Here is a 24,795-nt window from a genome sequence, read left to right on the forward strand (position 1 = left end):
ATATATACATAAAACACTACATATTGGCGTATTTAAGGACATTTAATGTGCATATTAGGAGAAAATAACAAGGAGTAAGTAGACAGGTGATAGATTGGATAAATTGGATAGATGATAGATACAGATGACAGATAATGATAGACTAGATACATAGATAGATAGATAGATAGATAGATAGATAGATAGATAGATAGATAGATAGATAAAGGACCTTACAAAGACAGTTTTTCACATAGACTTAGTAAAGTCAAGCCATGATCATTTCAATCTGAGGTCCAAATTAAAGAAACAGATGACAGACAGATAGATGTATATACACAGACTCTAGGAATTCTTTATTTAAAAGTTATAAGCAGTTTTTCTGTCTCCTAAGAGGGTTTATTTGGGCTACAGATCATATTACTTAGCCTTTATTTAAACCTAAAACTGACCAATGAAACATTTGGTAGAACTGTTAAAAAGACTTTCAGGTGTTTTGTTGACCTAAATACATTTCCATTTGAGCAGTTACATTTATCCCTGAAAACATAGCCAGCAGGGAGCTTTGAAACATCTGCTATCAAAACCATCAAAACAGAAGGCCTTTCTATTCTATCCCCTACAATTACATTGAAATGAATCACTGACCAATATTTTCTACCCTCAACACATTTATTTTTCATCAACAATTTCCCACCGGTGCAGCACTATAATATTTTAATGGAAGGGTTATTTTAAAATAATTATTTTTATTTGTGATTCTATGTCTGTAGTGCTTTTAATCTGACAAACTATTCCAAATAGTTCTTTGCTCATAGTTATTATATAAAATTTAGAATAATATGACCAGGTTGAGATTACTTCTCCTAATTAAACAAATCTGTAAAGAAATAGATATATACATATATGGTTGTTTACACTTTAAGAAATAAAAGAGAATCACACTTATGCAAGTCTTATTACATGGATTATAATTTAGACCATGCCAATCAGTTTTCTATAATATTTGTATATATGTGTCCATGTGTGCATAGGTATTATAGAAATGTATATATTATGGAAATATATATATATATATTACCCACATATACTGTAGAAGATTGAATATATGATAAAAGACTCGTATAGAGAATAACATATAAACTAAGAGATTTATATAGAAATGGAAATTGAGAAGGCAGGATTTCCCAAAGAAAGAAAAGAGCATTAATTCTAATGCATCAATCGTGATTCCCTAGATTGATAATCTAGTTAAAACAGTCCCAACATCTTTAATCCATTAATCGTTAGCTGACAATTGACTTGAAGCAGGATTAATTAGTCAACAGTTTCATTCAGGCTCCTGAGAAGCGTGTTTTTAGCTTCTGTCATACAGCAGCATCAGCCAGGGCCTGCCTTGTTTAGAATTCCCTGGTTTCAGCAGGTGGAGGTTAATACCCATGTCAGGAGCACAGGACAGCCTAGCCCGTGTACACAGGGAATGGACTGTTTACATGTTTCCTTACTATCTGTTACGGGAAAACAGCTTTCCTTGATCTCTTTCTGAAAGATGCGGGTAGTAAGCATATGTCTGAAGCATCAAAAACAAAACCATGAGCAAAAAATTCTGTTTATTTTGTCATCTTTCTTCTCTCGATGTAGTGTTTATTACATCTAGACACATATGTTGTCTGTAGGCCTTGAACAAGGCACCGGGCTAAACCTTGAGTTTCAAATACAGACAAATAAGACATAGCGCTGCCTGCATGAAGACGAAAATCTCATGAGAAAAATGCAGGTGCACTGCATTATGAAGGGGGCCACGCTGTGAGCTCTACTGAATGTGCTCAGAGAATGACACAAGCATATATCTGCCACCTCCAGGTAATCAAGTCTAATGGACGGAAAAGCAGCGCCTATGATTGGCATCTTCCCACAGGTACAGATATATACTCCCATGGAACTCAGTATTTAAAGTAATTATAGGCATCAAATATTATTTAGGCTGCCTTAGGACTTATGCCTTTGCACGTGACAGAGTTAATAATCTTAATCACCTTGGTGTAGAAATTGCGGGAACAAACTTACAGCATAACGTGGCAAAGAGGTTTCCTCTCAAGTGACAAGCTGGGCTAATTGATAGTGGCTGTTGGGGGCACCATGCTGAAACTCAGCAATAGGAAGTCATGAATGTTCCTTAATAATGACTGAAATGGCATCTGAAATGGAGGAACTCAAAATTAATGGTTTGTGATTACCTTTTTACAAAGTTGCTTAAATTAAGAATTTTAACATTAATTAAAAGAAAAATCTCTGTTGGCACAAATTTTTCCTGGACCTACTAAATTCTTCAACTCAAACCTCTTCAATGTATCCTCAGGCCAAGTGTCTCTGAATGAGCAAATCAGAGAAGAAAAGTCCTAGAAACTGTTTCCACACAAACCAGAAAAACATGACAGTTGTCTCTTCTTAGGATCTTTGCTTCCATCTGACCGAACTGAGACCTGGTGCCAAGTCATATCTAAAATGAAGCCCGGGCTTCCCTGGTGGCGCAGTGGTTGAGAGTCAGCCTGCCGATGCAGGGGACACGGGTTCGTGCCCCGGTCCGGGAAGATCCCACATGCCGCGGAGCGGCTGGGCCCGTGAGCCATGGCCGCTGAGCCTGCGCATCCGGAGCCTGTGCTCCGCAATGGGAGAGGCCGCAACAGTGAGAGGCCCGCGTACCGCAAAAAAATAATAATAATAAAATAAAATGAAGCCCACTTGCACCATGAAAAAGCTCCACAGCATTTAGTTTCTACATGTCATGTGGACAAATACTGCACACGTGGGAAAGTAATTACATGAAAACTTTATCTGAGCTAAAGCTGAATTTTCATTCGCATTCCTTTAAATGGCTGTTCTCATTACAAGTAGCATGACAAGAGTTAAAAATGAATAAGGTACTAGGACTTTGGATGGCAGCTCTATAACGGAGTCTATGATATTTGGAAAACTGCCTGTAAACAGTACTTTTCTACATGTGGGATTTGAAGCTCATTTCCAGGGGAATTTTAAATAAGACTTTGGCTGTAATTCTTTTATTTTACACGTGTCAATGCATTTGCTTTGCAGAGCTGTGTCCTCCGAAAGAACTAAGATCTCCAAAAGTGAAATATATCATAGTATGACCCAGAACTCTTTATCCAATGATAGTTTTTAAAATTCAACCCTCCATTTGTAGCATTTTGCATCTTAACAATAAAAATTTTACTCATATCTGGAATGCAAACGCTGACAGGTGATACTTATCAGACTCCAAATACTGTATTAACCACTATATGTGTTTTAGGTCATGCAATACAGCGACCCTATACAATAGACACTATTATTATCGTTATTACTCCTGTTTTATAGATGAGAAAACTGAGGCACAGAAAGTTCAAGTAGCAGGCCCAAGGTCACACTGAGAGCTGAAGGCTGAACTCAGGCAGTCTCATTACAAGTCTGCGCTCGTGGCTGTTATACTAACCTGTTTTCCGTGTTAGCGGTAGGAAAAAAACCCACAGAAAATAATCAGCTCCGGTACAGCCACAGCTTTGCTTGAAATTGGGCCCTCTTACTCAAAAAGCTTTAACTGCAAAAAGCACTATAGCGACCAGAACGGTCCCTCAGGAAGAATTAGTTTGCCGAGGATCAACGTCGGCAGCAAGCCCAGCTATAAACCAGCCCAGAGATTTAAATAAATAAATTCGAAGAAAAAACAGCTCAGGTTGACAAGGTGAGTCCACAGGCTCGAACACATGAAATAATCCAAAGTAACGATGACTGGTGTTAATAAGAAAACTTACTGTGTCCAGTTAGCCAAAAAGTAAAAACCAAACCACAAAAAACAAAAAAGTAACATATCCTTCTCCATGATTGCTATTTGAACGAGCTCACTTACATTGGGCTTATTCCACATAAAAACAAATTAATGCTTCAGAGTCATTCCCTTCCTGCCTCCCATACTTGGCTAATGGACCAGGTCTGGAGACTTGATCACAGTGAGGATAAGCCCTGGGACATTAGATTCCTCAGGCAAACGACATTTACAAAATTTGTCACAATGATGAAGAATCAGAAATTAGGCCACTCTGCCCATTATATTTTAGAAACAGCAATGAGGTCAGTTCTAAACTCTGCTAAGTTTTTGGATGCTAATGTGCTGCCATCGGTTCACTGTGCGATCATACAGGTATACAGCCATTTCTCTTCTATCTGGCATTCTTTAATAAGCTTGATTTTTCAATTGTTTTTCCAGTGGTCACAATGTATTTATGTTGAAGCAACCTCACCTCAGGCATCTATCTCTCTTGGCAACTAAATCAAGATAACTGACAAAGGCTAAAAACTAAAAGTTATGACCAAATAGTGCTTTCTCTGGATAAACAAAAAAACTATTTGAGCAGGGAGACCTGGAGGCATCATATAGTTGTCTAGATCGTGGATTGCTCCATCATAATAAAATAATATGCAACCAAGTTATCTGTTCAGATGCTTGATGTGTCTGGATAAGACTGGACTCCATTCTTTTTAAACACTAAATGAGGAGTTCTTGGGAAGGAAAGGACTCAAGTTTGGTGCAATCCCACCTGTTGTGGACTATTAACACCCCAAATCCGTAGGGTGAAGCATACACCCCATTTTTTGTTTACTGTCCTGGCATAGTTAATAATAGCCTTGATTCCACTCTCAGAATGTCTTGATTTGGGGAATGGATTGTACAGTCACCACACATCAGTACCCTTCAAATCTAATAACACAAATCTTGAAAATTGTACAGATGTTGTACCATTGTGTTATTGTCTTATTAGGGCCGTAGGTCAGGTCACAACCCTCAGGCAGGGTGAGGCTTTTGTCCGAAAGGAATAATGGTGTCAGCGTTAATCAGTGAAATTTGTCAGTCCTGGGATAAGATACGGTGACGTGGGAGGGGGGGCCTTAGGCTGGGGTAACGAGGGACAAAAATACTTGGTCTGGGACTGGGATTTCACGTTGACCCAGACACTGCGATGCTGAGGACTCCTTATGGTGGAAAGGGGACTGCCGCCGCCACATGGAGCAGGTCCCAAGATGAGCAAGGTAGCATGAAGGACAGAAAGTGTGAGATATTCCTTCTGCCGTCCTTCTGTCCCCATTACCCTGAAACACTTCCATAACTTCTCATTGTTTGCTACAATGTGGGAATTAAGGAAAAGAGCCTACATGTTTACAGGGAAAAAACATTGGAGAACTGGGTGCCTGCCCTCCAGAGCAGAAAGACACCAGACACTCGTTTCTGAATAGAGTACAAGGGCCCACTTCAAAGGCAGCTGATTCCTAGCAGTAAACCCAAGGATGGCTTGTGCCATTAAATGAAGCATAGTTACCGTGAAACACGGGAATTATGCATAAAAGGTAAGCAGCTTACATAAATGGCTGTAACTGATATTGTTTTTAATATGCTAAACCACTTTTTAGTTTTTCAATCCTTACTTTATAATTTTTCCAAGATCCATGATCAAACTCAAATCTTCCCAAGGTCCATGTGCTTCTGAATCATTTATCACTATTCATCTTGTAAGACAAAGGTCACATGGTTCTTATTCCCCAATATGTAGAATTCCCTTTGACAGCCGGACTGTGAGCTCCATCTATGCAGTGCATTCAGATGTCACCTGTGACCTTTTTTGAAAGCAGAGGTGGGACTTCTCTGGTGGCGCAGTGCTTAAGAATCCGCCTGCCAATGCAGGGGACACAGGTGCAATTCCTGGTCTGAGAAGATCCCACATGCCACAAGCAACTAAGCCCGTGCGCCACAACTACTGAGCCTCCGCTCTAGAGCCCGCGAGCCACAACTACTGAGCCCGTGCGCCACAACTACTGAAGCCCACATGCCTAGAGCCTGTGCTCCGCAACAAGAGAAGCCACCACAATGAGAAGCCCACACACTGCAACGAAGAGCAGCCCCCGCTCACTGCAACTAGAGAAAGCCCACGCGCAGCAGCAAAGACCCAACGCAGCCAAAAATAAATAAATAAAATAAAATAAATTTAAAAAAAAAAAAAAAAAAAGCAGAGGTGGTTACCATTATCAAGACAGAACAGTCCCTGTGATGAACGGCCCTGAGTGTGAATCTTGGTTCTTCCATGTTGGAAACTGGAGGAGTTTGAAAGCTCATAGCTCATTTGAGTCTCAGTTCCCTCATCTATGAAATGGAAAAAGCACCTCCCTTGTAGAGCTGGTGTGAAAATTAGAGACAAAATATGTTAAATGCTTAGTAAAGTGATTAACAAATGATAAGATGATTATTGTTAATCCAGAGAAGCTGTCCGCTGTCATCACCGGGTATGTTCCAGGAGATATACCCCATGAGTGATGGCTTGATTATGGTTAAGGGGTTGGGGCAGAAGGATTCGAGGTAAAGATGGGAAGAAAGGAACTCAGAACAGGCTCTAAATGACCAGAGTGAGAGGGTACTGGGGCAGAGGAGTGAAACCACTGAAGTGTAGTTAGCTATGGGAGGAAATAAGCAAAGACTGGGAAGTCTCTGCCCCACAAAGCATTTAACAGCGGGCTGGCTCTCAGGGCTGGCCAGCTATGGGAACTAATTCATCCTTTCAGTCTCAGCCTGATAGCCTGCTATAAACCAAGTCACAGGTAAGCATGGCTTTTCTTTCAAGAGAATCTTATCTGCATAATAGTTTCATTCTATTGTAACTGCCTTGTATTAACCTTAGTGGAGTGACATTTTCACAAAAATTTTATTATATCCACATCTTAAAGCAACATCAACTTTATGGTGACAGCTTTAGGGCAAACTCTTCAAGACCCCTCTAAACTGATCAACCATCCACATGTGGTGCTTTGGAGGAAAACTATGACTGGGTAGAAATATTTGGAAACAGGGCTGGGCAAATTCTCCACATTTGCTTATCTATAATGGGGAAAATAATGGAGGCCTTGAAAAGATATTGTAAAAATTAAAACTTAATACAAATAAAATGATTATGCAGCATCTAGCGTATAACACTCAATAAATATTGCTCTATATTTCACCCAAACTTATCAATGTTATTCTCTGTACTAGACGCAAAGTGGGATGTTGGATCATTTCAAAAGCAAAAGAAGTTATGCCCTCAACTCACCCAAAGGTTTCTATACTTCACACAATCTACGTTCAAAAATTACTTCAAAAGAAGACAAAGTTTATCATTCCTGAATTTTAGAGATAAAAGGCTGAAAAATTACCAGGGAGAGGTAACACATTGCTGTGAATGGACTCTAGTGTGCCTGTAACTTAGTATTATGTAGTCTTGGTAAGCGAGAGTGAAAAAGTAGGAATACACTATATATTTAAAAAAGAGATAGGGTGCTTCTAATTAGGGGTAAAGGAGTAGAAATTAGACTTGATAAACCCCCATACTAAAGAAGAGGTCACAATTTTCTGCCACTTTCACAGAAACTCAATTTCCCACTCAATGCTCCCTCCTTAAATTGGGTTATGAGAAAATTTGAGCAGAAAAACTGACAGTGTACCCAGTATTATCATACTAGTCTGGTGAAAAGTGATCAAAGCTAAACTGAAAATCAAACTTACCTAAGGGAAACTAACAATTTATTGCATTACAAAATCCAAGGATGGATTAAACAACAGAAAAAAACCCCAAAAAGCAGAAAAATAAAACAACATGCAGGATTATGGGAAGGGCAGACAGCTGGATCTCAGTAAAAGTAGAAACCAGGAGTAGAAATGTCACCCAGACTTTTTTCCCCATCTTTGACTCCCCATCGCTTTCTAAAATCTAGTGGTAAACATGGCCGTCGACATTTTCTCTATGTTGGAGGGCCTCCTGTACTAGAAAGAGACTTACTCCCTTTATCAGTTCTAGTGTCAAAAACCCCAGGAGAGGATCCTAGCTGGCTTGGTTTGGAAAATGAGTTCGTTCCTGGACCCATCAACTTTGGTCATGTAAGAAAATGGATGTTCCAAGTGGAGGTAGTGGGAGTTTCAGGAAGAAGAGGAAGAATAAGCATCAACCCAGCAGAAGTCTAGTAGAGCCACGAGGCCAGGATCCAGTTCTATGTGGGTATTTTCTGTCAGAGTCAATTCTTGCCACGTTAAACAAGACAGTTTCCTTTTTCATGCAGCTCTTTAAGGATACTCATCAACACAAAAATAAGAAACAGGTTATGGATTAATGCCACAATTTAGAACAGTCTTTATAAGGTGGATTCTAAAAAGAGAAAATGCATTGGTGGAAAATGTGCTTACTTTTCCTCAAAGCATCACAGCATTTGCTGGACAAATGGACCATAAACATCATGGGGAAATACATTTTTGTGATCTAAGAACTTTCTCTAGCTAGATAAATGGTGGATTTATTTTTCCAATACATAATTCTGATGCATTTTGAAAATATATCAAGCTCAGTTACATGAGACTTTTCTCTATGTGTTAGCATTATTACTTAGTTATTTAGATGCTGAATCATTATACACTCAAAGAAAAATAAGTCAGGTTTCTCTAACTTACTGCAAAAATTTATGCATCTACCACTAGAGGGCACAAGTAAGACTTTCTGTGGGAAAAGAAAGGTCTTGAAAATGACGAAATTCCGCACTTGGAAGAGTGACTGAACTAAGATATGTAGATATCGCATGTTTTCCTTAAATCTGAGAAGAAAAATCAAAACATACTCACATGTAACCATGGACCATTTTGTTATGTTCTCTCCCCCTCCCTCCTTCTCCCCCCAAAAGTATTCATATACGAGGAGTATAAAAATATCAATGGCTCATAAAAATTTAGACATATACAAAATTATTGAAGTTAAATGACTATCGAAAAATATGGTAACATAAAAATACTGCTACAGCAACATGGTAAAAATGTCACAAATTGGCAAAACTATTCATAGTTGCCTAAACCACACTTAGGATGCTTAGAGTTACTCCTAAAATCATCAAGCACAATACAGTTCACAAAACCGATTCTAAATCTTGTTAAGTCAGATATACATTGCCTCTCTTCTTAGCAAATGAGGCACTGTGGTAAAAATAGGATATGATTTGGTTGCTATCTTCACACAATACTGTGTTTGAGTCACACTTGCAGAATACCTCCATCTTCAAGAGCTGTTTTACTCTTTAAAAACAAAAAAGAAAGAAAGAAAAAAAAGTAACCCAACTTCTCCAGAAAAAGCAAACACTCCTTCCTCATCTTGACACCCTGGATGTTTGACAAGCACTAATAACTATGGATAGGTGTGATGTCTCCCTTGATTTGTTTTCGGTTATTTTATAAGGAAGAGGGCTTTTCTAGAACCAGTGATTCTACCGGAAATAAAAACAAGAAAAAAAAATATGACAAACTGAGAACAAAGTCTGCTGTTATGCTTTGAAGGTACAGAAAGGGTAGTGAAGTGACGGTATAATGATTTGACTTAGTGATGAGCGTGAAAGCGCCACTTTTGTGATAGGTTGGTAGTTTCTATGCCTTTTACATCTTAATTTTTCCTCCTGATACGTTTCAGGTCATTAATTCACAGGTAGCATCAAAAATGCATCAAAATATAGGTTGCCTTCATTTTACTGAAATGTCTCTACAACACAAATTTTAAAAGTTATAAACAAGGAGTTACAGATTTTCATAGAATCGCTCAGCTTAGTCCCTTCCAATGCTGCTCTTTGAAAAAGCATATTTTTATTCTTTGTTTAATGTTCTATCCCACAAGCAACAAATCTGATACCTTCTGAAAATGTTTTCTCATACTCCAATCTTGTTTCCTTTCTTGCTTCAGGTTTTGTTACTTTCCTCCTGATGCCACCTTAATATTCCACCATGGTTCATCCCCATAATCTGGACAGATCCACAGGAAATGGCGATTATGACACAAATACCCATTTATCCTCCCACTGACGGGCATCCACGGAGTACTAAGTAAGTATCCTTTCTTAGCAAGAGCTTGTCTCCAAATCTGAGCCCCAGGGTAGAGTTTCCTCCACCAAATGCTTTGTCCTATAGGATTTCTTTCGTATAATGGTTTTCAGAGGTATGGGGAGGGAGGCACAAACTACTTCCACATGACAGAAGAAGAACTATTACTCCTCCTACACAGACTTTTTCACTTGTGTGTGTGTGTGTGTGTGTGTAAATATATGACACATATACCAGAGGGTATATGTATACATAATGCTAATAATGTTATATAGACAAACATGTGTTAATATATGTTAGTAAGTTATATATAAGTGTGTATATGTATTGATATATATATATAATGTCAACAAGCCTTCCAGAGAAACACTGAGGGGTACAGCAAACATTTGCAAACTAATCATGACCATCTACTAAAATATTACCAATTTCATCCTTCCTCAGGAAAAAAAAAAAAAAGAAAAAAACCCTCTTGTTTCTCATTCTACACATTAATATTATAAGAAAGCGACCCATATGAAGAGACCAAAAGAAGTTTCTACATGCCCAGTAGTGTCTGGATTTGAGAATCATCTTTAAACAGTCAAGCGTTAACCCATGCTTCTACTTAACTTGATATAGTCATATTGACCTCAAATGACCTCAAAATTATTTTTGAATCCCAAAGATCACCGTGTTTAAGATCTCTGCTCCCAAAAAGCAAGACAAAAACTGCCTCTCTTTTGCGCAGAATGGATCTCATGTGGCGGTAGAGGCCAACAATGCATGCGTTGGTGGAGTTTAGCATGGTTCTAGAAAAACGGGAGGACGGAGGACTTGGGATCTAATTTCCCTAACAAATCCCAAAGCAGAGAGAAGAAGGAGACAGGAGGACCCTAGGGAGATAACAGAGATGCCCATGGAGAGTGCAGCCAACAGGGGGCAGCATGGTTCCCTCCAGAGCCTTGAGTATCTAGCCTGGAGGGTCTTTGTACCTCCTCTGTCCTTGCTGTCACACCTGGAACACCTGAGTTTATGGACTCCATAGGATTACCTAGGTCCTGTAAGACAGCAGTGTTTATTTCTCAATAGCTTCTTACAGAGTAGAAGTGGTTCAGATCATCATGAGAAATGCCCTCAAGTCTTAAAACCACAGCAGTATGTATCATGCATCTTACGATTAAGGAACAAAACAATCCACACCGATCTTAAGTTACAACTTAGTCTCTGGTGGGCTCTATTTTTCTTCACTATTATCCATGATTTTCTTTCTAAAACACTTGATTACATCAGGATATATATTGTTCTACACTGAAAGTTTTATTGAAAAGAAATCATCAGTAGAAGTCTAGCATATAAAATGGTTCAAGGATTTTATTAATATAAATTTATTGTGTATATACACATGCTTATGACAGGTATTTTTGAAGTTAAATGAAAATAGGGTCCATATTTATAAGAAAATTTGAAATAAACTACAACCTTCCTTCTGTCTATTCCTCCAGTTTATTTCTGTATTGGATCTTAGTTGTGGAGAACTGGAAAAATCCTGAATCATTCAAGTTAGTACTTGTAAACTGTAATAGTTTTTTAACAGTTTGCCTTGTAAACAGAATATTCTTCAATGATAGTGATCCAGGAGCCTCTGAGAAGACTGACGGGAAAATTTTTCTCTAAAAATTGATTCATTACAATATCCATCATCTGGTATAATTCTTTGTCATCTGCTGTGGATTAAATGTTTGTGTCACTCCAAAATTCATGTGGAAGCCCTAACCCCCAGTGTTATGGTATTTCGTTTAGATGAAGTTATGAGGATGGGACTCACATGATGGCATGAGAGCCCTCATAAGAAGAAACACCAGAGACCACTCTCTTTTTCTCTCTCTCAACCCACCAGGAGAGCACACAGTAAGAAGTCGGGATCTGCAAGCCAGGAAGAGGGCCTTCACCAGAATCCAACCATGTTGGTTCCCTGACCTCAGACTTCCAGCCTCCAGAACCGTAAGAAATAAATTGCTGTTTATGCCACTCAATCTATGTTACTTTGGTATAGAAGCCCTAGTAAACTAATACATCGTCATAAACACAAAAGACAAATACTCGAAACCTTTAATATGCACATAACCATCTACATTGCAATATGTTAATGGTATTACATAGCCTATGACACAAATTGCCTAAGCCTTGGCCGGCATTCAGTTAAGCAAGGCATACATATACTGTAGCAGCAATTGTACCATTTTTATACACATGACATGTGCAAGCCTAAGAAGAATGAACTAGTGTAAAGTCACAACTTTTGTAATTAATCACAGCTTATAAGAAAATCAATTATATATGGTTATGTCTGGGGTCATTTATTAAGAGGCTTGCCCCCCCAAATAATTTAACTGGCAGCACAAGCTGATGATCTCCAACACATTAAAATTGTATATATTACGCATTACTGTGATATTTATTATAGTTTTCAATACATTTTAAAGACATGCTTTGAAATATGTTCAAAAACAGTGTTAGCAGAATCTCTGAAGCATCTCCTCACAATTGTATTATTTCATGAAGCACGAATTGAAAACCTCTACGTGAGATTATAAATATTGCCCATTATGGTCACTGGATGGTTAACATGGAATGATATCAATTTCCATACCCACTATTCTCTACCTACCTAAGCACCCTAGCTAAGGCATGTGTATTCATAAGTTCAGCATTCATCAAGTCAGTGCGATACTCAACCCATCACATTTTGTTCTCTACTCTTGATATCATGCAGCTCAAAGCTTAAGTAAACAACATCAAAAGTGCATGTACTTCCAACTGTTTTCATCTGAATAAACAGCACACGAACATAAAAGGAAAAAGAATTCTAAAAATATGATCTAAATCAGAAACATTAAATCATGTTAACAATGAACTCTCTCATCTACTATTTATTTTTAAGTCAAATAAATATATGACTACCGAGTAATTCCCCAGTAATATATGACAACAAAATCCCGAAATAAACAGTCCTGGATTTTGTTAGGTTATTTGACAAGTGTGACAGATGATCTTGTTGCCAACAGCCATTATCTCTTCTTTTCAATTCTAAAAGAACCTCGATTTTGTTCAAGATATTGTGAGTAGGAGTATGAATCGTACAGCTGGAGGAGATTAAGCCCTCCCTAGTGCTACTATGTGAATGCTGATTACATCAAGACAATCACGATCATTACTTTTCCTTGCAAATGACTCATTCAGGAATGGGCATGAGACCCAATTCTGGCCAATGAGCTATGTGAGAAGTTCTACTAGGGATGGGTACGCTTTGGACATTGTTAGGTGACACCTGAATATGCTCCAACCATATTGCAATCACGAGGGTAGAGGCCAATCCACCCCAGGTGGCAGGGATGAAAGATGAAAAACTAGATCCTAGATGAATGTCAGGAAACTGCTGGATTAACCAACTCTAGAACTTCCCTGCCTTCTGCCTTCTTAATTACATTTAAGCCAATTTTAGTTGGGTATTCTAATTTTTCATTTTGAAAATATGTTAAATCCTATGACCCAAATTTCTAAGAGTGAAATTTCCCTCAATGGATCAGTTATAACTGTTAATGTCTTTATGCTCCAAAGTCATGAGTTTTCATGGTACTCATAAACAGCTGAAGTAACATACCTTCTCCCCAGAGCTACATAAGGCCCCCAAACCACCTCAGGAATTATTGGTGCATTAATAAAATTATTTGGTTACCCTGATGCATTTTTGGAACAGGAAACCCTGCCAAAATGGAGAGTGTTTAGAGAAATATATTAACATTATTTTATTTGAGTACAAGAGAAATGACATCCATTTATAGTGAAAGAAACAAATCAGAAAACACCCTTGCAAAATCATCCCTATTTATTTTTCAATAATGTTCTACTTAGACGCCAAAGGAAAAAGTAGTGAGTATGGCATAAAAGAGCAAGTCCAACCTAGCACTCTGATAAGCAAAGCACATTACTGAATTCAATGACTCATGAACTTTTTTATTCTACAAGTCTTGTTCCTATGAGTCACAAAACTCTTCCTGGTTGCTTGTCCAAAGTCACTTCATGTTGCCTATCAATGCCAATGGGGAAAAAGGTTTTGTTCTGCTTTATTTTACCATTTACAGTGTGATGTACAATTTATATGCATGCAGTACATGGTAGTTTAGATTGACCTAGTAGCTCTGCGTAGGGCCTTGCAGAAGTAGCTAGCTAACGAAGGTGACTGTTGATTTTTGTGGTTCCTAAGGCATTTTATAGGATGAGCACCAAAGTCATATTCGTTCTAACATAATCGTAAATATGGCACGATAACGGTATTTGCCCGTTAACACATTAAGAAAGATGGCCCCTTTTCTAGGTTTGATGTCTGCTAGAGAACCCAAACTCAGCAATATCTCATTAATTCCCTAATTCCTTCAACAAATACTCTAGACACTGCCTCCATGACAGGATTATAGAGGAATAAGTATTGCAGCTAGAAAATACTCTTTTCCAAGCTCTTTATAAGCGAGAAAATGGAGGCCCAATGAGATGATGTAATTTACATCAGTAGAGCTATTTAGTGACAGCATCAGAACCCAATTCTAAATCCCTTACCTCCCAGGCCACTGCTCTGTCAACCACAACATGCTGCTTGGATAATAATAAGAATCCTCCAAATGACTGCCTACGTTCAACTCCACAAAGCAAAAGCACGAGCTTCAAATAAAAAGAATAAAATATTTTTTCAAACCAGTCCTAATGACCTGACTCACTCGAGAAGAGTATTAACGAAAATGACTTGTGCAAAAGGCAGAAGAGACTATCACATAAAAATAACAGTGGCCAGGAGGGAAAAGAACAAAGTCCAAAGCACTGATGGAAACTTAATGACCAACACTTGGTTCTATTTTAGCTTCTGTGATTGGGTTTTGGTTTAAATTCTGACACTGTGTGGGAGGGATAAATTAGGAGCTTGGGATTAGCAGATACAAAATACTATATATAAAATAGACCAACAACAAGGTCCTACTGTATACCACAGGGAACTATATTCAATATCCTATAATAAGCCATAATGAAAAAGAATATATATACACGTGAATCACTGTGCTGTACACCAGAAACTAACACAACATTGTAAATCAACTGTACTTCAATAAAAATTTTTTTAAAAAATACACTCTGACACCAGAAGAGTTACCCGTGATGCAAACTTACCAAATCTGAGTTGATATAAATAGCACCCACGAGCAAACCCCTAGAACGAATTACAGTACGATTTAGTGGCTATAAGATATTTTGTTGAATTATTTTAGATCACACTTAGACAAATATTTACTGAAAATACTTAGAAAAATATGTATTGAAAAGTATCTTATTCATATCTAGGCAAGACCCTTTATTAGCAGATGAGAAAAAGCAACTGACCCAAAATGAGCCAAGAAGTAACTGACAGGATTCAAATGTGGGTCTTCTGAACTCTAGGTCACATTTTCTTCTGCCCTGTGTTTGACCAGGTAAGATTCACAGACTTGTCGGGAAGCCGGGCCAGGCCTTACGAATATGCAGGTATATATGTTTACAGTGCAAATCAGGTATTCAGCATTTCTATGTGCCACACACTGGTTAGGGGTTGTGACATAAAGATGAATAGACAAGGTCTACTTTCAGGAAGCTTATGTGGCACAAAGCGAGACAGACCCATACCCAGACATGTCATTAGCATGTGGTCAATACCACTGCAGTGGAGTGCTTTGAAAGATTACCAAAAGGACAGCTTTTAAAAACCACTCCTCCTCGGACTTCCCTGGTGGTGCAGTGGCTAAGACTCCATGCTCCTAATGCAGGGGGCCCAGGTTCGATCCCTGGTCAGGGAACTAGAGCCCACATGCCACAACTGAGGAATCCCGTGTGCCACAACTAAGACCCAATACAGCCAAATAAATAAATAAATAAAAATAAAAACCACCTCTCCTACACATATCAAAAATATCATCATCAAAAATGTCCTTCTTTTGTACTAATCATTGGTCTACCTACCTAGACTTTTGAAAATGCAAATATTTCAGCATAGGAGCCCAGAGCCCTTGGGGCCCAGGGTGGCGGATCTGCCTGGTTCTCGGAAAGGGGAGGGGTTAAAAAGAGGCTGAAAGGAGTGAAGAAGTCAAACTTCACTTAATTTCCATTTCTGTCACTAATCTGTCACTTGCTCTACTGAGAAGCTTTCACCAGACAAAAATGATTTTCTTGTTAATTTTAAGGAAAAGAAGTGTGCAGGTTTTAGTCCATCCTATATGCTAGGCTATGTTTTCCGATAACTGCTGTGCGCACACACCGTATGACTAATAAGTACTCTTCAAAACTTGGCAAATGCCCAAAATGCAGCAACTCTCCCATACCTGGGAGGTATGTAATTTTTAGCAAAACCTTTATTTAATATACCTGAATTAAAATGTTTTCCAAGCACAGTGCCTCCAAGGCTCTAACGCATAATGTGTCAACAGTCCTTGCATGGAAAATGAAAGTTGTACCGTATGTAAAGTATTTGCTTTTCTTCTGTTCAGTTGCTTTCTAAAGTCTCATACTTAAGTGTCCTGCAGTGTAGTCCCCTCCCCACGCACATTTTTATGTATATTAGGATGTGGAAAATGGATTATGGAGATACAGAAAATTGCAGCTCATAATTATTGAGCACCTACTATGTGTCAGGCTACGTGCTATAAGTGCTTTACTTCGATTATCTTACTACTTAAAATAATGTAATTTAGTCAAAATAGAAATGTCTAAGGCAGCATGTCATTAATTAAAACAACTGATTCCCAGATAAGTGTTTGAAACATTTATTGACATAAAGTGATGTCTCCTATGGTGAATTCTAAGAAACATGAGTTTCTTTAACTACTAATAGGTATTGCTTTTTAAAATAATGTTGTGATGGTTAATTTTCTGTGTCAACTTGACTGGGCTAGGATAGGAGATGCCCAGGTAGCGGGTAATACATTATTTCTGAGTGTGTCTGTGAGGGTATTTCTGGAGAGATTAGCATTTGAGTTGGGAGACTAAGTCTTCTGCCCTCATCAATGTGGGCATAATCCAGTCCACTGGAGGCCTTGAAGAGAACAAAAGGGTAGAGCAAGGGAGAATCCTCTCTCTCCTTGAGCTGGGACACCCTTCTGCTCCTAGACATCACAGTTCCTGGTTCTCAGACCTTCAGACTCCAGGACTTACACCAGGAGACACCCTTTCCACCCTACCCACCCCATCCCATCGGCTCCCCTGGTTCTCAAATCTTTGGACTCACACTGAATTATACCACCAGGCTTCCTGGTTCTCCTGTGTGCAGACAGCACATGGTGGGATTTCTCAGCCTCCATGTTCACCTAAGCCAATCCCCATAAAGTCTCCTCTTGTATATCTATTTTTGTCCTAATGATTCTTCCTCAGAAGAACCCTGACTAATACAGATGGCAAATGAGTTCTAGAGAGGATAAGATAAAGCAAGTCAAAGACATCTCTGTACCATAACACTTCTTGAAGACTTTATTACACAACTACACATGGAACTCTGTGAGAGAGCGAGATTGAAGACGGACATGCATGCTCACACCAAGGCACACACTACATCAGAGAGCATCTCTCCGACCTGGTGTTCTGCAGAGCACACTCTGGGAAACACTAATACAGAAACTCAAAACGCAACATCATGTTGGTGTCAAGTGGGCAGGACGCACGCCAGGGGGAGATTAGATTTGAAATCTGTTTGAAAGGAGACTTTCATTTGACAGCTGGAGGGAGAGGGGAATATGGGGGGTTGGGTGGGATGACAAGGACAAAGGCACCGTGGCAGGCAGGACAAGACAGATGGAGATAACACAGCAAAAGCAGCCCCGGTCAGGTCTGGGAAGGCCTTGTAAATCAAGTTACGGAATGGGGTAATGAAGAGAGCTCTACTCTGATATGTCTGCTCTTCTTTCCTTCACTGAGGATAATAGAAAATCACAGGCCCCCGTTCTACAACCTCTACTCAGTCATGATAAACAGTGTAGGACTAAAATGTGCAAACTTCCTTGAGAAGTTTATAAATCAACTCAGATACAAAAATCATCATATGTATACACGTAAAAGAACCAGCCTCGTTAAGATGTATGAACTGGAGTATCTCACAACATTCTGAATTGAAGGGAAAATGCTTCCCTGGTTTAAGCAGCAGCAGATGTTGGAAAGAGCACTGACCAGGGAAAGTAGAAATTTTCTGTGGTCCTGGTTCAACCATCTGGGTGCCTGCAAGCAAGTCCCTTAGCATCAATGACCTTCCCAGGGCTCATCAGTGAAGGCAGAGGTGTGGCTGGATGGTCTACAGTCTTTGGGTGTCCTAACAGTCTATGCTCTCTAGAGCATGTTTTGTTTGATCGTTTTTCCAACAGCAGCAGTAAATATTGTGATGGGAGGTAGGGAAGGTTATACCTACCTGGAAGAAGTGCTACAAGGATTTAATGTAAAGACTAATGACATAATGGAAACCGTTCCCTTACTTCTCTAAGGCACTGGCTTCTCCATGTGCCTGCCATTCTCACATATATTCTTCCAAGTCACCACTCTCCCTCCATGCTCCGTAGTCATCTTTGTCTCCTCGTTCCCCATTCTTCTTGCCTCCCTTAGATGTGACAGGTCAAGGAGTCAGGCAGTAAAGGACAGTGACAGCACTGGGCAGGGAGGAGGGCTGAGGGGCAGATAGAGTTTGTTCTCATCTCAGCAGCCTGCTCATCTCATTCTCACATTCTTCTCTGAGACTCCTCCAAGCATCATTCCCTTGATCTAGACCAGTGGTCTTCAGTTACGGGCAATTTTTCCCCCCAGAGGATGTTCAGCAATGTCTGAAGACATTGTTGGCTATCACAAATGGGGGAGAGGATTTGCTCCTGTGGAACCTTGTAGGTAGAGACCATGGATGCTGCTAAACACCCCGCAAAGCACAGGGCAGTCCCCACAACAGATAATTATATAGCCCCAAATGTCAGGAGTGTCGAGACTGAGAAACTGCCCCGTTGAAGTTTTCAGTTTAGCCAAGGAAAGGCTGTGGAGAATGTAAGGGGAAAGGGTACATGAGCAGTGGGTAACAGAACTGGGGGGGGGAGGAGTTATACTTTTTTATTAATTGAGCGCTTTTGCATTTTAAAAGATTTTTTTTATGAACTTATATCAGTTAAAAAATTTTTTCCCTACTACGTGGTGGGGCAGAGAAAGAAACACTATTGGAAAACTCCATGAATCTGAGGTTTCATTATGATAGAGCACAAAGAGACAGGTCACCATGTGGGGAACTGCCAAGCTCTGTGATTCTTCTCCACTGGAATGAGCTATAACTCATGGATCAATCTCTAAACCCAAATGGAAGTGGCAGCTGTGGGCCACGTGGATTATGTGATTCTGGGGTGCCAGCTCATCCAGAGCAAGGCTGTGGACCCCATTTTCTCTCACCTTTCCTGGGACCCTTCCACCACCTTCGTAAGCCTCAGTTAAAAAGTCAAAGAAAAGATGAGGGAATTTAACTTCCATACTAATGTTAAATCACACGCTGAAGATGAGTTGAGCTTCAAATGCCTCCAGTTCTACTTTTTCCTTCAACTAAAGGGTCCACGTGAAATAATGACTCACATTATTATATAACAGTGACATTTATATAACTCTGTCGTTTACATGGTGCGAAGTTTCATAGCCATTAGCTCACTTATTTCTCACAACAATCTTACAACACATTAATCAGCCCGTTTTACTAATGAGAAAACATCCAGGAAGTGCACACAGCTCACAGGGTCTTTAAGCGAATTCCGATTCCCCAGCGGCTACTTTTTCACACTGCCCAACACACAGCATGAAAGTACGGACATTTACATACAGTGTTAAACGCCACACTCAGGGACGCAAATGCTGGGTTTCTACCCCTGAGAATAAAAATGGCGGTTTTCTTCACTACAGCGAGGTTGGCGCTACTGCTGATAACCTTTCTTTGTCATTTCATTGGAAATTGAAGACCTGGCAAAACTCCTAAGTCCGCTCACTACTGTCTCAGTCTGCTAGGACTGACGTTAACGAAGAACCACTTAGAGGCTTAAAGGACAGAAATTTATTTTCTTAAAGTCAAGAGGCTAGAAGTCAGATCAAGGCGTCAGCGGGGTTGGTTTCTTCTGAGGCCCCTCTGCTGGCTTTTACGTGGCCATCTTTTCCCTGTGTCTGCACGCCATCTCCCCTCTGTGCGCCGGTGTCTTCATCTCCTCCCCTTAATAAGGACAACAGTCATAACTGAATTCGGGCCCACCCTAACAGCCTCACTTTAACTTAATTTCCTCTCTAAGGAAATTTTCTCCAAACCCAACTGCATTTCTGAGGCACTGGGATTTAGGAACTCAACGTATTAATTTGGGCATAACACAATTCAGACCATAACACTGATGTCAGGAAACTTTTTAGAGCTCATATCTGGGTTCCAAGAATAGCTAAAACACAGTTCCAAAATAGAAAGATCTTTTTCAAGTTATGATGTTCTGCCTTCACCTATAATTTTTTTTAGTCTGTTAAAATATACCTAAACAGTGCATTTTATTCTTAGAGCTTAGCTTTGTGCAGTGATGTGGAAAATGTATTGACATGTTAATCTACTAATGTTTCAAGTTCTGCTGAACATTTAATTTTAAAAGATGTGAGGGGGTTGTTCAAGAGGCCTATTTGGTGCTGCTTGGGAAACCACTTTTTGACTTTCTAGGTGACCTCACCCTCCTCCTTCACCTCTACCACAGCGGTCCCAGATCCCTGCTCACATCAGGCATTGCACGGCTCCAGCGGCAGCTGCTGTGAGCAGAGATGTCCCTGCTCGCCTTGTTTCCAGGTACATTAACCTGAGGTTCTCCTAAATAAGAAGTGATTAACTGTATTCAGAATGATCTCAAGAAAGACAAAGCCTTTCCAAACATACTTGACATTTTCTCAAAATCTAAGAGAAGCTGGAAGAGGGAGAAAGGGCATCAAAGAGAAGGGAACTGATGGAGAATGAAAAAGAACTCGAATTTCATATGTAGCTCCCCCACCAGATACACATGTGTATTTTTCTCTGAGAAAAGATGACAGCAACTGATCTCTACAATGATAGCACATTATAAAAATATAAGGAACTTTATTCTTGGGTCATAAGGTCTGGATTATATCCCCAAATCTGTCATTTGTTTCTTGCATGCTCTTGGACAAACTGCCAACCTCTTGGAGGTGGACTTCTCGTGTACAACAGGTGGTTAATCATCTCAGCCCTGCCTCTTTTACAGGGTTCATCTGGATCAGACGAGGCACAGTAGGTGAAATGGTAATGTAAACTATCACCATCTCGAAAAACAAGATGTTAAACAGCGACTCCACTTTAAGGATTCCAAGCTGGACTTGAGGATTTACAAGTTGAAACGTGTATACTGTGAGTCAGAGTGATTGGACTGGGGAAAGCACCATGGAAAAAGCAAATTCATTTTCTACAGCTTTCTACTCATTTTCTTGAAGACAAATTCTGTCTTGAGGAGTTAAACATATACTGCTAGATTGCAAGCATTAGCCCAAGCCCAACTGTAGGCTAAAACGTGAATGAAGCTGATGTTTTCAAAATAGAATGCCGGGAGCGTTTGGTACTCTTTTAAGGAACACAGTTACCACTCTGTAGATTAGGGTTTGCAATCTTGCAGTGGCTTCCATATTCCTTCTCCATGGAGGGCACCGGGAGGGTGGGGAAAAGGGCATGAACACAAGTTTGCACACGGAGCACACCCGTGAACCTAGTTCTCCTTTCTTTAGTTGGAAATCCAACTAATCTCAGAGAATGAGAGAGAAAGAGGAGTCACAAATACTCTAAAGAGGAATTATAAAAAAACTGCTACTTAATGTCCAGGCACTATGTTAAGAATTTATGAGCACGACCTTACCTAATCCTCCCAACAGTCTTCTGAGGTGGGCATTGTTCTTCTCCCTATTCTATTCTAGTTCTGAGGAAATGGAACCAATCTCTAAAGAGGTAACAGCCAAGGCAGGATCTGTACAACCTCATCATCCCTGCTTTTGCTCCTGTGCTAGTTGGTGTCCGTGAAATAACAAGAACGTAAATACAGTTAAATCTCGGAGATTAAACAGCGACTCCACTTTAAGGATTCCAAGTTGGACTTGAGGATTTACAAGTTGATTCAGAACTTGTGTACTGTGAGTCAGAGTGACTGGACTGGGGAAACATTAAGTATCAATCAAAATTGTAATAGTTCCCATTAATAAAATTTAAGGAGTTTGCAAATATGTTTTCTTATGTACATATGCAAGACTAGCCATAATAGATTATGGCAAATGTAATAATTAGTGATGTGAACAAATACTACAAAGGCAAAAAAAGGCATTAAATGAATCTGACACCATCAGGGAAGTCTTCGTGGTTTTGGCATTTTAACTGGGCCTCAGAGGAGAAATAAGTTTTCTCCAAATGGAGAGAAGGGGTAGCAGGAAGAACATAACATCAGTACAGAGTAAAGAACTGAGGAATGGATGGTATAATTCCTTATTAATTGTAGCTTAAATTTAGTTGCCCCCCAAAATTATAACTCTTCTCCATTATTCGTAAATGGGTTTGCAGAAAACCATGCCAGCGATGGCACTGTAGAGCCTCAGAAGACACTTCAGCAATAAAATCAGAGATGTGGCTAATTGTTCGTTTCTCTGTTACAGCACCCATCAAATTGTAGCATAATTATGTGCTTATTGCTTTATGAGATCCTACCTTTTTTAGTCTGTACACCAAACACCCTGCCTGGGACCTGACCCACAACAGAATTTAACACACATTTGATTAAGTACCAAATGCAAAATACAGTCAATATTGACGGAATTTCTATTAAGGCTTTATTTCCTCTTTTAAATTTCACAATTAAAAGTTTTCTCTGTCAGGTACTAAGAAAAGTAGAACCCATTTACTTATAACCAGTTTACTGAAGTATCTCATCTCAATGATATATACCCTTTAAACAGTTTTGTATTTTCCTAATCAATATTACTAAATATGCTATGACAAATCCTCCTTTCCTGCTGGGTAGAATATTTGGTCATTAAAACTTAGTCCAGACCAATTTAAAACTTCAGTCTCACCTCCAGTTAAAGCTTTCCCTCCCCCTGCACAGGATGCCCTGCTCTGGGCACACCCTTTTCCTCCTCACTCTTTTAGGCTCCAATAGGAGGGCTCCAAGGAGGGACGGAGGGATGAGTGCATTTTTGGTCCTTTCCTTGTCAGTCCTTGCAGGCAACTGAAGGCAACACATATGCAAGCTCTTCTGAGAGATTCCCCATGCACAGCTCCCTGAGGTGGGACACCTGGTACCCCTCCGCATCTCCCACTCTCCTCAGGTCCTGCCACGTATGGTCCACCCACTGTTTCTTGGTGCTATGGTCTCTTCTCCCAGGGACAGCCCCCTACATATTGTCATAGCAAAACAGCTCAAGCCTGGCTACCCCCCAACACCATCCAGTTCACCTCCAGGAAAATCAGCACCTTTGCCAAGACACATAGCAGGAGAGGGCTGGCTTCCCTGCTGCTGCACCTGACTTAAGCCTGTCCCTCCCCTACATCCAGCTCTCTCCCCCAACTCCCCACCTGAGGAAGATCTAGAGATGCATGAGCTAGTCTCCACTTTCACTGATACCCAACTAGGGAATGAGATATCATCTCTCCTATTTGGAAGACGTCCTATACTTGATGAGGGCTTCTCCTGGAACTCCTCCCACCTGGCTTTGGGAAGATGAAAACATACCCCACAGGCAGGGAGAGAATTCCCTTTCATTAGAAACACTGCAATCCCCTCAAGATCAACAACCCCAAAGCCACTAGAATAGGAGAAGGGAGAATTTGAGGGATGGCAGGGCTTGGAGAAGAAGCCCGGATGCTGAAAGGCAGGAAAGACACCTAGGATGCTCACTGTTGGGCACTGCAAGGATGTGATTCGGGATGTGTGAACATTATAATGCATATCTACTTGGGGTGGCAAAAAAAGTGGTTGCAAGGTGGTAGAACAACTGGTAAAGATCCTCTTCCAACCTTTACACCCAGCTCTAGCTTGAAGGGAGTTGAATTATGACTCAACAAAGGCACTTAAAACTAAACTTCAGTGCTTCAGTTGGACAGTCTTCAAAACCACATCAAACCATGCATGCATTTCTGCTTGGAAGGTATTAAAAGTGATACTGACAGTTAAGATCGACATACAGAAAAACAAGAGAGGAAAATCAACAGAGGGTATTCCTAAGAGGAAGAAGAGGACGAAGGAAGGAGAGTGTAGTAAAAACTATTCCTCATAAAACCCAAATGGATAACTAAGGCAAAGGTGTCTTCCACAACTTATTAGGCATTAAAAGTTTTGAAGGAATGAATTAATGAGTAAAAGAAAATATAAAAATAAATTAAGAGGGAAGAAAGGAGTAAAGGAAGGGCAGCTATCAGAACTCCACATCTATGTTTTGTGGGAGGTTTTCCTCACTCTAAGCAAAGAATTCCTACCATTCTCAAGGGAAGATTAAGCCTGCTGTTCCATTGCCACTCAGGTAACTGTGCCTTTCTTGTCACCACTGTATGCCCGCTCTCCGTCTGGCTAAAGAGATGGGAAAGCAGCAAACACGCCCTTCCAGGGAGCAAATCTTACTCAGGACAGACAACAGTTAAACAGTTGATGTATTCTTGTCTTCACAAATGAAGGAAAATAATTGAGGGGAGCTTCTCAGGAATTCTTTTTATTTAATAATGTTTTCATTGTAAATATCAATATTTGATGCAACCAATTTTCCATTAATCATATTATCCCAAGAAAAAGAATACAGATAATAGAAACTTAAGAATTCCTCAGTCAAGGTTGAAGGGG

The 24,795-nt window shown here is 39.9% G+C and overlaps 1 protein-coding gene across 4 annotated transcripts in view; it reads right to left on the reverse strand.

Moving 5' to 3' along the window:
- The window catches only part of FGF14 (fibroblast growth factor 14), a 637,037-nt gene that overhangs the window by 395,021 nt on the left and 217,221 nt on the right, over nt 1–24,795 (reverse strand). The window contains exon 1 of one of the 4 annotated variants that reach the window (XM_060287770.1): nt 2,047–2,065. The exons of the other annotated variants lie outside the window; for them this stretch is intronic. The gene's annotated coding sequence lies outside the window, so the exon portion shown is untranslated. Of the gene's footprint in view, nt 1–2,046; nt 2,066–24,795 lie in introns of those variants that run through there. 4 annotated transcript variants of the gene reach the window in all.

Source organism: Globicephala melas, chromosome 18 (genome assembly GCF_963455315.2).
Source record: "Globicephala melas chromosome 18, mGloMel1.2, whole genome shotgun sequence".
NCBI classification, from domain to species: domain Eukaryota; kingdom Metazoa; phylum Chordata; class Mammalia; order Artiodactyla; family Delphinidae; genus Globicephala; species Globicephala melas.